The sequence below is a fragment of the Dryas octopetala genome, chromosome 2 (genome assembly GCF_963921425.1).
Source record: "Dryas octopetala chromosome 2, drDryOcto1.1, whole genome shotgun sequence".
Classification (NCBI taxonomy): Eukaryota; Viridiplantae; Streptophyta; class Magnoliopsida; order Rosales; family Rosaceae; genus Dryas; species Dryas octopetala.
The window spans coordinates 9,367,047-9,382,069 of NC_141367.1; the positions used below are offsets into that span (position 1 = coordinate 9,367,047).

Below are 15,023 nucleotides of genomic sequence, written 5' to 3' on the forward strand. Positions count from 1 at the left end.
CTCTCTTTCTCCGTTTCTGGGTTAAAGCGAAATTTCGGCGAAATTTCGAGATTTCGGCGAAATTTCGAAATTTCGGCGAAATTTCGGCGAAATTTTCCGAAATTTAGTCGAATCCGTGTTAAAATTTCGGAACCCCTAAAAAACGAAATTTTCGGCGAAATTTCGCCGAAAACTTCGAAATTTAAACCCTTGACCAAAACCAAAAAATTCAGTATTTTTTGATTTGGGTATTTTTTTGTTTCGGTAATTTTCAGTTCAGTAATTTTTTGCAAACTTCAATTTTCGGTTTGATTTCAATAATTTTAGTATCGAATACTTTCGGTTCATTTTTTATTTACTTCGATATATCTTTGGTTTACTTCAGTATATCTTTAATTCATTTTCAGTTTAATTATAATAATACTAATTATTATATATCAATATAAATTAAAATTTAATCAAATATGATGTATAAAATATAATATTTGATGAATATATATTTGCACAAATAGTATTGGTAATTTAGTATAGTACTAATATTAATTGTAATAATATTAATATAAGTAATAATATATACTAGTATAATTTGTTTAATAATATGTATTTCCTAGTAATTTAGTATTTATATATATGTTAAATATGAGTCGATATATATATATATATATATATATATATATACAGGCTCCTTCTATTGAGGTATACCTTAACTTATTTATGTTGAGGTATATCCTGTTAGGGCCCACACGAGCCGTTTTGTGTCGATTCGAACCATTCATTTTTTACATCTCCATTGATAGATCATCCTTGCAAAAAATTATCCAAATCGGAAATCATTTGTCTATCTAACTTTGATCAAATAAATAGACGAACCAAATATTTTCGATGAAACCGTCCATTTGTTTTATCAAAATTAGATAGGCAAATGATTTCCGATTTGACTAATTTTTTGCAAGGATGATCTATCAATGAAGATGATCTTTGCGAACGGTTCGGATCGACACAAAACGACTCGTGTGGGCCCCAACAAGATCATACCTCAACATAAATAAGTTGAGGTATACTTCAATAGAAGGAGCCTGTATATATATATGCATTACTTACCTAAAGATGAGATTCTTATTTTCCTAAAAATAATAACATTTACTTTAGGCATAAATTCAATTTAGACACATAATTATATATGTTATTTCAACGGGGTCCATAAATTTTAAAATATTTCAAATATACACCTGATCTATTATCTAAATTGAAAAATGAATTTACGTCCATTGATTCGTTGAGAGGTCAGTTAAATGCCAGCTTGGTTTTTGCTGACCGGGATTATTTGGCGACGTGGCGCTATCTCAGCAACCATTTCCCGCCAAATGAGCTACATGGTAACACCTGTCCACCTAATCCCTGACACGGGCCCACAAACTCATCATCTCTTTCTCGCTCGTCGAACACAAGTGAGAGATTTATATTCGAATTTGGGGGAAAACGTGATGTTTTTGGGAGACTAAATGGTCAGGAGAGCGTTCGACGAACAGGAAAAAGATGATGGGTGTGTGGGCCCGTGTCAAGTGGACATGTGTAGCTCATTTGGAGGGAAAGGTATGCTGAGTTGGTGCCACGTCGCCAATTAATCCCCGTCAGCAAAAGTCAAGCTGACATTTAACTGATCTCTCAACAAATCGATGGACGGAAGTCCATTTTTCAATTTAGATAATAAATCAGGTGTATATTTGAAATATTTTAAAGTTCGTGGAACCCGTTGAAATGACATATATAGTTATGTATCTAAATTGAATTTATGCCTTTACTTTATTACAGAATGACTCTATATCTTAATTCACACTTTTGATAATATTAATATGATAACATTATACAATTATATTTTCTTATAGTTGTTTATGATATTAGTAGTTTAATATTTATTGTACCACTAACATAATAGTATTATATAAGCATATATAACTAAATTTCAGTAATTGTTTCAGTTTTTTTGGGTATATATTTCGATTTCTTCGGTAATAATCGATTCGGTTTTTTTCAGTAATAATTTTCGGTAATCGTCGGTTTACCAACTTTTTTCGGTTTTTACCAAAACCAAACTAACTTTTTTCAAATTCTTTCAGTTTCGGATTTTTGATTTTCGAATTGTGAAAATCTGTATACCAAACCAAAAAAATTCGGTCGGTTCGGTAAAAACCAAACCAAAGGGCAGCCCTAGATTTAATTCCCAGCTTTTATAAAAATTCCCATTATGTCCTTAACTTTAGCTGTATGTAAATTTTTCATACATAACTCGGATTAGCGATCCGTTTTTGCCTACGCGTTCGTGAGCTCGAAATTTATTTAACCGTCTAAAAATTCTGTATCAAAAGATTATCATTTAATTTCTCCCAATTAAACTCCAAAATTAATTTAATTGACTTAAATAAAGTAGCAAAATTAAATAATGCTATTAAATAAAAATTGAACTCGGGTCGGGTCGTCACATCAATGGGGTTCCATTCCTCGACCTTAGTATAGGATTTAAGAGTTGTAGAGTCTATAGCATTTAGTTTGATTGCTATAACCCACAAAGATGCATTTCTGTTCTTCTTGGGTGTACTTGTCAATTTTTCAGTTTTGGGGTTTTATGTTCTTAATTGAAATTTTGATTTCTAAGTTGATTTAAAGTTGGGTGATGGATTGGGTGACTTTAAACATATTTCTAGTAGCCTAAAAAATTGATTTGAGGTGTTAAATTCGAAGGAAATTGAAGTTGAAAGAAAATTCAAAAATTTGGAAATTTTATGGAAAAATGGCAGTTTCGGGTACCCTACTTAGTGATCATTTATCTCGAGTTTTATAGCTTTGTTTTGAATGCTTTTTATATGGTTGTAAAGAGGAGATTTATAGCTTCAAAACTAGTATAAGATTGTTAAATTTGGTTGAAATTTGATATATAGGTTAAATGTTGGGTCAAAATTAAGAAAAAAAAAATTGAAAAACAGGGGATGGAATGTGGAATGGACCATTTTGCCTCTTTTTAACGTATGTTTATGACATTTTAATGGAATGAACCAAAATGACAAACATTAGATAGTTCATGGATCAAAATGGCGGAAAAAAAAAAATCATGGACCAAACCAAGACAAAGTGAACAATAAGTGGACCAAATTGGTAATTTCATCTACAAATAATTATAAAAACAAAAAAACAAGTAGTTAAAACCCCACTACTTTGCAGTTACCACTCTCACTTTTTCTCTTATTTTTCTGATAAACAACATGTTGTAATTTATAAAAGAATAGCGCATTGGCCGTGCAGGAGCATGTGTCAAGAGGCTAGTAAATAAAATAATAAGCTAACATTGTGAAACTGCACCAACAAGCCACATAAATTATAATGTTGGAGATGGTTTAAGTTCAAATCCCTTTAATGGTAAAAAACAAAAAAGTTCGGATCCCTTCTCTCCAAATAAAAATGAAAAATGCATGACAAATCGAAACATTTGCCTATAAACTTGATAGATCATATCGCTAATTATTTCTCAATAATCAATCGACATATGTTATTTGTCAATGACCATCTAGTTTAGTGGGTGATACCCACTCTGTCATTTGTTGAGATAAGGTTTTTAGTTCAAATCTCATGAACGACAATTGATTAATTTAAAAAAAAATTGTAACATGTTAATTACTTAAGAAATAAATAATGTACACAAGCACAACACACATAGACACACACATATTTAAGCATCATAATTTTATTTTTATTACAAGGGAAGGGGAGGGTTCAAACTTGGGTGTGTATGGGGGAGCTTTTGTCCTCGGCTAAGTAAGCCAACCCCAATTCACAAGAATCATAAGTGTTTAGCCCAATAATGAAATAAATCAAATGAGCAAGACTTGGCAGTGGCAAGACTTGATACAATAAAAGCACTTATAGCTCTTGTAGCTCAAAAAAAGTGGAAACTCTACCAACTGGATGTAAAATCAGCATTTCTAAATGAAGAGCTCGAAGAAGAAATCTATGTGGAGCAACCACAAGGATTCATCGAGGAAGGAGGAGAAGACAAAGTCCTAAGACTAAAGAAAGCCTTATATGGACTTAAACAAGCACCAAGAGCGTGGAACAGCCGCATTGAAAAATACTTCATCAATGCTGGATTCAAGAGAAGCAAAAGCGAGCCAACACTCTATACCAAAACTTAAGGTAACTCCATTCTTATTGTCTCTCTATATGTTGATGATCTTATCTATACAGGAGATAATGAAAAATTAATTCAAGAATTTAAAGAAGATATGATGAAGACATTGGAGATGAGTGACCTCGGTAAATTGCACTATTTTCTTGGCATTGAGATATCCAAGAAGAAAATGGAATCTTCGTATGTCAAAAGAAGTATACTGAAAATCTCTTGAAGAAGTTCAAGATGTCTGGGTGCAAGACCGTGGCTACACCGCTCATCACCAATGAAAAGCTAAGAAATGACGATGGATCCGGAAAAGCGGAGGCATCAAAGTACAGAAGTCTCATTGGAAGCCTACTTTATCTAACAACAACTCGACCAGACATTATGTACGCGACCAGCCTACTTTCAAGGTTTATGCAAACTTCAAGTCAGATACACTATGGAGCAGCAAAAAAAATATTAAGGTACTTGCAAGGAACTATTGACTATGGCATATGGTATAGACCTTCTACAGATACAAGCCTCTTCGGATTCACAGATAGCGACTGGGCTGGAGCGGACGACTTCAAAAGTACATCAGGCTATGCATTCACAATTGGGTCTGGCATATTCTCATGGTCTTCAAGAAAACAAGAGACAGTGGCACAATCATCAGCCGAAGCGGAGTATGTGTCAGCGTCAAGTTCAGCCTGCCAAGCTATATGGCTGAGAAGAATATTTGAAGACATGGGAGAACAACAAAATGAAGCTACTAAAATATTTTGTGACAACAAGTCTGCAATAGCAATGGCAAAAAATCCAGTGTTTCATAGCAAGACAAAACACATTGCCATCAAGCATCACTTTCTACGTGAAGTCTCAGCAAACAAGGAGATAGAACTCAAGTATTGCAAGACGGAGGAGCAAATAGCAGACATCTTCACCAAGGCACTTCCAAGACCAAGATTTGAAATGCTACGAAGCATGCTTGAAGTATCCCAAATGTGCATTAAGGAGGAGTGTTGAAAATTAATGCACATTATTGGAAAATACTACAAAATTCTAGAGACTTTCTCAAAGCCCATACAAATTAAAGCTAGAATATTCCACATAGTTCTACATAATTCTAAAAGGCTAGAAGATAGCTTGATAAGAAGAAAGAGTATTCTAGATAAATCTATTAATAACTATCTTAACTAGAGAAGTCTACATAATTCTACATAAAAGAAGAGTCTAGAATATTAAGCTTATATAAGAATGTACTAGAACATAATTAAAAGTGTAGTATACTCTAGAACCTACTAGTAGCATTTGGCTAATAGATGTTCTAGAGAAGTCAAGAGGGTTCATCTAGTCTCTATATATATAGCATGTACCCATATCTAAATGTAAGCAAGAGGCAATACTAAAAGCCACTAGTCCTAAAGTCCTATTGTCCTAGACATCTACATCTCCACTTGTATCCTCCTCTGTTCATCAATAAAAGATACTTTGTTTTATAGTTCAAACACTTCTCATATCAAGCATAGATAGCTAATAGAAGCTTACACAAGCCATTAGCTACGAGTGTCCTAAATACCCTCTAAATTTCTAACAAGAACTATCACTGAGAAATTAAAATTTAGTTAAACTGGTGTTCTCGTTTGTAATGTTTGACTTCTGATCTTGATGATAATTAGTCTGCACTACTTTAAATTATTTGCATTTTGGGATACTTTGCATGATTATTGAGCTTGGGATCCATTATGCAGCGAGCTGATCTTGAGAAACGCATTAAAACCTACACTACTCATCAAGAAAATCTGCAAGTCTTTTGGTACCTCAGAACCCTTGATTTTCAAGTATTAATTTGTCTTCTGCAGAAACCATAATTTCCCTAAAAAAGCTCCAGTGATTTTCCAAAAAGATTGTGAAAACACAATGTTGCATTTTGTGCAATTTTGTTCATCCATAAATGATGAAAGTCTTTGATACTGCAAACCAAAGAAACTATTTAATGAGTTAATTATGTTATTGCAATGATAAAATTAAAACTACTTTGTTTTATTTTTCTTTTCCTTTTTTTCTGTAGTAGAGATCGTAGAGAACGAACTCTGTAATTCCGTATACAGGAGGTAGTAGTGATTTAGAAAGGAAAAAAGACAAAAATAAAACATAACGAGACAAACACAACATGACAACCAATGAGTTAAATAACTAAATGAAAGTGAGAGATGAGATAAAAACAAATCATGCATTACTAATTAATTTGAGAAAGAAACTTACACTTGATTCTTTGAATATGAGAAATCTTGGGCCACTCCGGCACTCTCCTCCATGCATCTTTCCTTTGAAGACAACAATTATAAAAGAAGTTTTAGTTTGGAGACGTGCTACAGAGCTTCTGGCCACTGCAGCTAGATACTTACAGATTCTCACATCAACAAATAGGCAGTTCTTCAACAGACGAAAGGCTCCCCTCCCCAGCCACTCTTGTAAATACTCCAATCCATTAATTGTTTGTAAACAACTTCTAAAAACCGAGTATACTTGAAGGGATGCTAGCCCCAGGTCTGCAAAAGGGTATCATCAACTTCTCAAACTGTGGAGCATTTCTCGTAAACAACTCAATTTCTTAACTCTAGATGTAGTTATGGAAAATTAAATGTGGTTTATATTATCTTAAAGAAAAGATAATTCATTGATAGCAAAAAATTGTGCAGGAAACACTGTTATACCCATAAAACTCAACTCCCAAGCATTTTAGCTTACACAAATTGCCAATCCCAACATGTATAAGATTTGGCAAATGACCAAGCATTGGGATTTCTTCACATTCAGTGCAATTGGATAAACGAATCTCTTTCAGATTGAGTGGCAGGCCATTCATCATCCATGAAGTTGACAATCCTTAAGCTTTCCAGATTACAGGGCGGTTGGAGGTCTTCTAATACAGCTTCATCATTGTTGGTGCTTTCCCTAGAATACTCTCATTCAAATATTAACTTGCGTATGCTTGCTTTCCCCACTAAATTTTCTTTCTTTGCTTCTTCTCCGTCTCTCACAAGTTGCAAATTTTTTATCATTAATTGACCTTTCAATTTGCTTAAGCCACCCAGATCCTCAACTCCAAGACTTGTTTCCCCACCCAGATTATAGTAACGCAATGTTTGCAAATGACTCAATTGCTTTATCCTGAATGGAATTTTGACATGCATATCAAAATAAACATGCCTCAAGTTGATCAAATTTTCCAGTTCCTTCGGAAATTGTCTAAGAAACTCATTATCGTGCATTCTTAATGTTTGTAGATTATAGAGTTGACCAACTGATTTGGGGAGTGCTTTGATTCTTGTTCCGGAAACATCCAGGTACCTCAAGTGTCTCAGTTCACCAATGAAATTGGCAACACCTTCATATCTGCCTTATATAAATTTAAGACATGCAAAGCTCTAAACCTTGGGAAGATGCTATTAGGGATCTTTTCATCATTCAAAAACATTGAGCGCAATCTTCTAACACTAATGTTTTGCATTATTTCTAGTGTTGAAGTAGAAATCCGTGCAACATGTCGAATCTCAAGTGTATTATCATTCTTATTGATGTCAGGCGTCAAGCTATCATATTTGGATACTTCTTCAGCAGGATCATGCACAAGATCGTGCATCTTGCAACTAGTAATATTGTCAAACTCATCTTTTGTAGCATCTTGAAATAAGGAGTTTTCCAGTAGAATATTAAAATATCCATTGCCTATATCTTCCATCTCTTGGTTGCTTTTTTCAGGAGGAGGGTGGAGTAATCCCTGAGCCATCCAAAGTTGGATCAAGTTCTCTCTTTCCATTTTGAAATCCTTGATGTACATTGAACAATATGCAAAAGACTGTTTCAAATATGGTGATTTCAAATTATCAAAACTCAACTTCAAAACAGAAATGATTCTCTTCTCTTGTTCTGGTAAGTCCCATATTGTACTTTCTTTAATCGATAGCCATTCATTTGGAGTAGTTTTAGAATGCAACAAGCTTCCCAAAACCTATTGGTACATGAATGAGAATTTATATTTTAATAATGAATAGGTTTACATATCTTAGCAATAGTAACAAAGAAAAAATAGTAGTTTAATACTCAATGTTGACTATATATATATATCAACATTCTTTGTGATCTATGCTAAGTGCAGTAGTGATCTCCATTTTACTCATTCGGGCTTTTTTTTTTTTTTCCAAACTTTGTGAGAGTCATGCAAGTGTTTAAAATAGAATAATTATGAAAATTAAAACTTATAGTCATGCATAAGTGATAATCAGTAATCTATACTGGGGAAGTGCTAGGATGCCTCAATAAATCGTTCCTTAATTTGCCTCAACGACATGGAAATCCATGTAAATTATAGTATTCAAAATTGTTAAATTTGAAAATAATAAAACCCATTTATATATATCCTTTCTCACTTTCCCAACAACCACACACGTTACACAACCACCAATTTACAACTTTGGACTCCTTAAATCTTTTTCTTTGCAGCTTGATAGGATGACAATGGTGATTGTGCCACATATTGCCCACCAACAACTTTCAAATTCAAATTGGAAAAGAAAAAACCAAAGAGGTTTAATTTCAATTTTAACTTTGAAAGTATCAATTCATCCACAGATATAATTCCCACGCACCCAACAATTCTAATTAATCCACAACATCTTCTCTAGTCTTCTTTTTCCCTTCACTAGCTAATACAACAAGCTCTAAGGTTTGCCAAAGATCTTCTTAGTATTGTTATTTACTTCTTTTCTCTAGTTCTCTCTCTATAATTATAAGACGATCGATTGATTTTTTGTGGGTTGAGATCACTGCTTTTGGAGATGATGGAAGAGACAACCGTTGAATATTGTAGATGAAAAACTCAGACAAAAGTAAACGTGCTGAAGATGAGAAGACAAAGAAAAAGAAAACAAAAGATTAAGAGATCAAGATTCAATATATTGAAAATATAAAATCTTAATAAAACTATGAATTACAGCCATTGGATTTGTGATAAGTAAGATGATCATTCAATAAAATAAATTTTAATTTAATATTGTAAATTAAGTGTATGATTCAACAAATTAAATAGTGATGTGTACCAATCACTACTACAAAATCACTTATTCCTAGCGGAATTAAAACGCCAGGAAAAACAATTTTCTGGTGGAAAAATAGCCAAATTCGCCAGGATTATGAAGCAGTGGTGGATAGGGTCTCCGCCAGCGGTTATATCCGCTAGGAATTAATTAATGCCGGCGGATATATCCGCCAGAAATACCATTTCACGCTGACAAGGCATTAAACTTTTCCTGACGGATATATCCGCCGGCATTAAGTAATTCCTGGCGGATATATCCGCCGGCATTAATTAATTCCTAGCGGATATAACCGCTGGCATTGATAGTATATCCGCCAGAAAAAGTAATAAAATATATAAAAAAATAATTTCCTAGCGGATATAACCGCCGGCATTGATAGTGTATCCGCCAGGAAAAGTAATAAAATATATTAAAAAAATCCTTTCCTGGCAGATACAACCGCCAGGATCATTGAATATATATAAATAAAATAAATAAAATAATATTTGAAATAATTAATATAAAATAAACTAATTAATATAAAACATTTCAGATAATAATTATACACTAATAAAGATAAAATCTTTCAACTAACAATACATGTCAAATAATATTGTTACATCAATAGAGATAAGATAAAGTAGGCAAACAAAAATAATCTACTCAAGTCCAGCAGCATAACCCGAACTAGAAGCTGAATATGACCCTGATCCTTCTTGCGGACCAAACTGTCTCATAAATTCATCATCACCTAAATTACCGAAACGCAATCCAGAAAATCCAACACTCGTAGAATGATGTGACCCACCAGGAGATGGCTGAGAAAGTACCTCTGGTCGATACATAGGCATCTGCAAAGGTGACTGCGGCACAAACGGCATCTGGTACATAGGATGCATCGAGAACGTTCCATAGGGAGAATGTGGAGGCTGACTCTGGCCAGAAGGCTGTTGTGGATGCGAGCTCTGCAAGTGTGTCTGAGGCATAAACGGCATCACTTGCTGTTGCTGCTGCATAAACATCATCATCTGTTGCTGCTGCTACTGTAGTTGAGTCTTTAACAGCTCAATTGCCTCATCTTGGGCATCCTGCTTAGCCTGCACAGCCTCATGCTTCTTCTGCCATTCGAGGCATTGTGCCTCCAAAAGAGCTTCTCTTGTCTTCGATGATCTCTGAGAAGAAGTACTAGATTGAGCCCTAGCATAAGGCACCATTTCAGGTGTCACCCCATGTCTATAGAGCCGAACTCTATTTTTCCTCTCAGGACCCATCTCCTCAACATACACTTCTATGCGAAGTTCAGAAGTGTCATCCGCTCCAGACTCAACTCGTGAGTTAACGGAACTCTCCATGGACATCTAATAAAGAAATATTTAGATAAATTTGTAAGTAAAATTTAAGAACACAAAATACACATTATGGAAAAAAAATATATATATTTACCCCTCTCTGCTCCGATGGCACATCAATCCAACTATTGTCTTTGCGCGTGTGGGTGACATGAAAGAAAGTAACGGGATCGGGTTCAACTCCATGCTTCTTCTTCTAAAAATTTAAACCATTAAAAAAAATAATTTAGAACATATTTATGTGCCCTAATTAAATAAAATTGTAACTCAATAAGATGAAAAAAATTAATTATACTCGCATAATCTTCACGAAGACGTTCAAATGTCCACGATCCTGATGTATGGCTCATCGTTTGTTGAGAAAGATTAGCTTTATTTCCCACAGCTATCACCTAAAAAGTCAAACAGAATATAAATTAGTCATAATTGCACATACTAGTATTATTAAATATTTGATTAAAGATTGTCACCTGAGTTTTCGGGTTATCCCAATGTTCCATCATCTTCGCCTACTGCATAGGATCTACATTATTGGGACATCTCAACCGCCAATGACCTGTCCTGCCAGTGTAGTACTTCCCTTTCAAATATGCTCTGTATTCTTTATAAGCATGTTCAGCAATGGCCAAAGTCATGGTCTTAATCACGGGCATTTTTACTAAATCCTCATCACGAAAAGTGATAGTGCCCTACATCCATAAAAAATAAAAATAAAAACAATTATATGTAAATATTTGCAGGTATTTTACTTTTAATATTATTTTAAAAAAATAAATTGATACCCGTATTCTGTCCCACAAAGTGTTCTTTGTTTCTTCTTCAACCAATCTCCAATCATGCACTAGAGGAACATTATTGGGATCTTTTACTTCAGAAGATATAAACATGGAAACATCTATACTGTTTTGAGAAATACACTTCCCGCTCGGACTATATTCACAATACTCTTTCCCCCTATGATCTTTACCAGTCCACTTAATCTTTCCGGGACCACGTCTTCTCCTTTGGGGCATTGCTACATATTAATCCAAATTAATATACATGAATGACAAAAATATTGTAAATAATAGAATAAATAAAAACTTTATATAAACAAACTATAGCTTACCATTTGAACTAGCCTCAACCTGCTCATCGTGGTGCTTGTCCATATGTTCTTCATTATCACTCATCGCGTCGGACAGGGCTAATCCGCCAGCACTGTCCACCACAATTGATGCTTTTTGTAGTAGTGAATTAATTTTGCCACATAAGATTGAGACACAAATGAAGCACAAACATTGAGGCTAGCTCCAAATCTTTTCCCTTTATAGTAATCTATATATATATATATGTATATATATAAAAAGCAAATAGGCCTCATAGGTGAAAAATGCCCCAAGTTAATTAAATTGACAAGTGATTGAAATTTACTATGATAGGATCAAATGGTAACTTTACAATCATATTTGTATAAACACTGAAATATCATTTACTAAATAAAACCATTAAAAAAAGTTTATTTAAAAAATTTAAATTGGTAAAAGTCATCTAAATAAAACTAAACATTAAAAAATTAAAAAAACCCACTAACTACAGTTTTCGTCCGCCAACTAATTAGAGACTTCTCTCTCTCTCTCTCTCTCTCTCTCTCTCTCTCTCTCTCTCTCTCTCTCTCTCTCTCTCTCTCTCTCTCTCTCTCTCTCTCTCCACCTTTATCTTTTATTTTCTATAAACAAAATTTGGAATTCAAAAAAAAAAATCACCCCCATTTTGGAACTAGGTTAATTCAAAACCCCCTCCAAATAATACTTAATTCCTAATCCCCTATTTACACTTGAATATTTCCCAAAACCCCCTAGTGAACATACATAGACCCAATTCTGGCTTTTTTAATTATTTTAATTTCCATTTTGCCCACTCACTCTCTCTCTCTCTCTCTCACTCATCCCTCCATTTTCGTCAATCCTCGATCGTCCGGTGGCCGATGCCGACGAGACCAACGACAATCGACTCGCTTCCTTCCCCTCTTCCTTCCTATATACATGATTTCCCAAAAACCCAGTCAAAGTGGTGGATCGAGGCTTGATAGATCCGATGGTCTTCTTCAAAGATCCATCTTAATTAGCTTTTTCAGAGTGGCGAGACATCGGACCACCAAGGATGTCACAAAGGTGTCCTCCAATGCTCCAGCTGACCACTATAGAAGGCGATTAAAAGGAGAGAAGCTGATGGGTTCACGATGACGATTTGATTTTTCCTGTGGTGTTTTGATACTACCATGGCGCATGGGTTGATTCCTCTCATTGAGCCAAGCTTTATGGTGTAGTCATCTTGACCATCCTATCACCGTAGATGGAAAATCGATACTTTATAGTAGTGAATTGCTCCGCTGTTTTTCGACAAATCAAGCGGCTAGCTTAACGTGGTTGATTTAGTTTCAGTGATCAATTCATAGAAGCTGAATTGAGGGAATCAAAATTTAATCGATTTAGTTTCACTGAAATTGAATTGATTCAGTTTCACTGAAATTGAAACAAATTGTAATTTCAAAACTAACTGTAATTGTTTATTTATTGCAATTTTTTTTATTGTAATTATTTTTTATTAATTGTATTTTATTGTGATTATTTTTTTATTGCAATTGTGGGGTTTTGGGAGAGTTATAGGATGACATGGGGTTTTGAGAGAGTTTTGGGATATTTAGGGAGTTTTGGAAAAGTTTTGAGATGACAAAGAATTTTGGGAGAGTTTTAGAATGGCTAGCTTGTTTGGAAGTGCTTCTGCAGGAAGCGCTTTTACTCAGTAGCTCTTTTGTTAGAAATACATAAATTTTTTTTAAAAACATCCAAGTGCTTCTTATGAATGTACTTGGAAGTGGTGTTTCCTCAAGAAGCGCTTCCAAGTGCTTTTATAATTCAAAAGCGATATTTTTTTTTTCAAACACAAGTAAAAGCGCTTTTGACAATTTGAAAGCGCTTTTAAAACTTCTAAAAGCATTGTTAAACAAGCCTAAACACCCAACTTCTTATTTCTTTTTAATAGAAAGACTCTTGGCATGCGCTTGCCGATACTCTAGTATTACATTCAAAAGTGGTGTTGGGGGTTGTTTCACTGAAATTGAAACAAATTGTAATTTCAAAACTAACTGTAATTGTTTATATATTGCAATTGTTTTTTATTGTAATTATTTTTATTAATTGTATTTTATTGTGATTATTTTTTTATTGCAATTGTGGGGTTTTGGGAGAGTTATAGGATGACATGGAGTTTTGAGAGAGTTTTGGGATATTTAGGGAGTTTTGGAAAAGTTTTGAGATGGCAAAGAATTTTGGGAGAGTTTTAGAATGGCTAGCTTGTTTGGGAGTGCTTCTGCAGGAAGCGCTTTTACTCAGTAGCTCTTTTGTTAGAAATACATATATTTTTTTTAAAAAAATCCAAGTGCTTCTTATGAATATACTTGGAAGTGGTGCTTCGTAAAGAAGCGCTTCCAAGTGCTTTTATAATTCAAAAGCGATTTTTTTTTTCAAACACAAGTAAAAGCGCTTTTGACCATTTGAAAGCGCTTTTAAAACTTCTAAAAGCATTGTTAAACAAGCCTAAACACCCAACATCTTATTTCTTTTTAATAGAAAGACTCTTGGCATGCGCTTGCCGATACTCTAGTATTACATTCAAAAGTGGTGTTGGGGGTTGTAGGGGCTAATCCTCATCAAATATAACATAAAAAGTAAATGAGGAACAACGTACTCCTTGACCAACTTTTCTTTTATTCTACAAACTTCGTTAATTAGAGTTATATAGGTGTTTATTAAAAGAATTATATATAGTCGTGCATGACTTAAAACAAAGAACAAATTAAAGAAAAGAAGAAGAGAAAAAATTCAAGTAACTTGTGGATTGGAGCTTTATTATAACAAATAAGAATAAAAAACAGTGTAAATTAACTTTAAATCTATAATATATTAGTATATACATACCTTTGGCATGCGCTTGCCGAGACCAGTGACGGATCTACATTGTGGGCTAGGTTGGCTATAGCCAAGAAGTAAAATTTCGGTTTCGAGGAAATTTTCGCGGAAATTTCGATTAAAATTTCGATTTCGATAAAATTGGACAAAAACGACGAAAATTGCTATCAAAATATGAAAATTTTGAATGAAACTTGATCATATGTTTATTTAACATATTAGTGTCTAATTTTAAACACCCTACTCACCAAAAAAATTTGTCTAAACCCCCACCCATCTATAAACTCTTTCAAAACCCCCTAAAACTTATAATCCTAAATTACCCTTCTGACGCATGCTGACGCGCGCTGACGCATGCTGACGTCACTGTAACTGTATTTTGGTGAAACTGTTTTTTTTTTTTTTTTGGAATTGAAGTTTTTGCTAAAACTGAATATTTCACTAAAACTAAAATCAAACATTGAAATTGAATTTCATTACACTAAAACTGAATTTCAAAAATTCAGTTACACTGAAACTG

At 33.9% G+C, this 15,023-nt stretch overlaps 2 pseudogenes; both read right to left on the bottom strand.

Annotated features, from left to right (window-relative positions):
- Positions 1-15,023, bottom strand: part of LOC147292920 (putative disease resistance protein RGA3) — a 35,451-nt pseudogene that overhangs the window by 14,244 nt on the left and 6,184 nt on the right.
- LOC147292922 (uncharacterized) lies at positions 10,245-11,725 on the bottom strand (annotated as a pseudogene).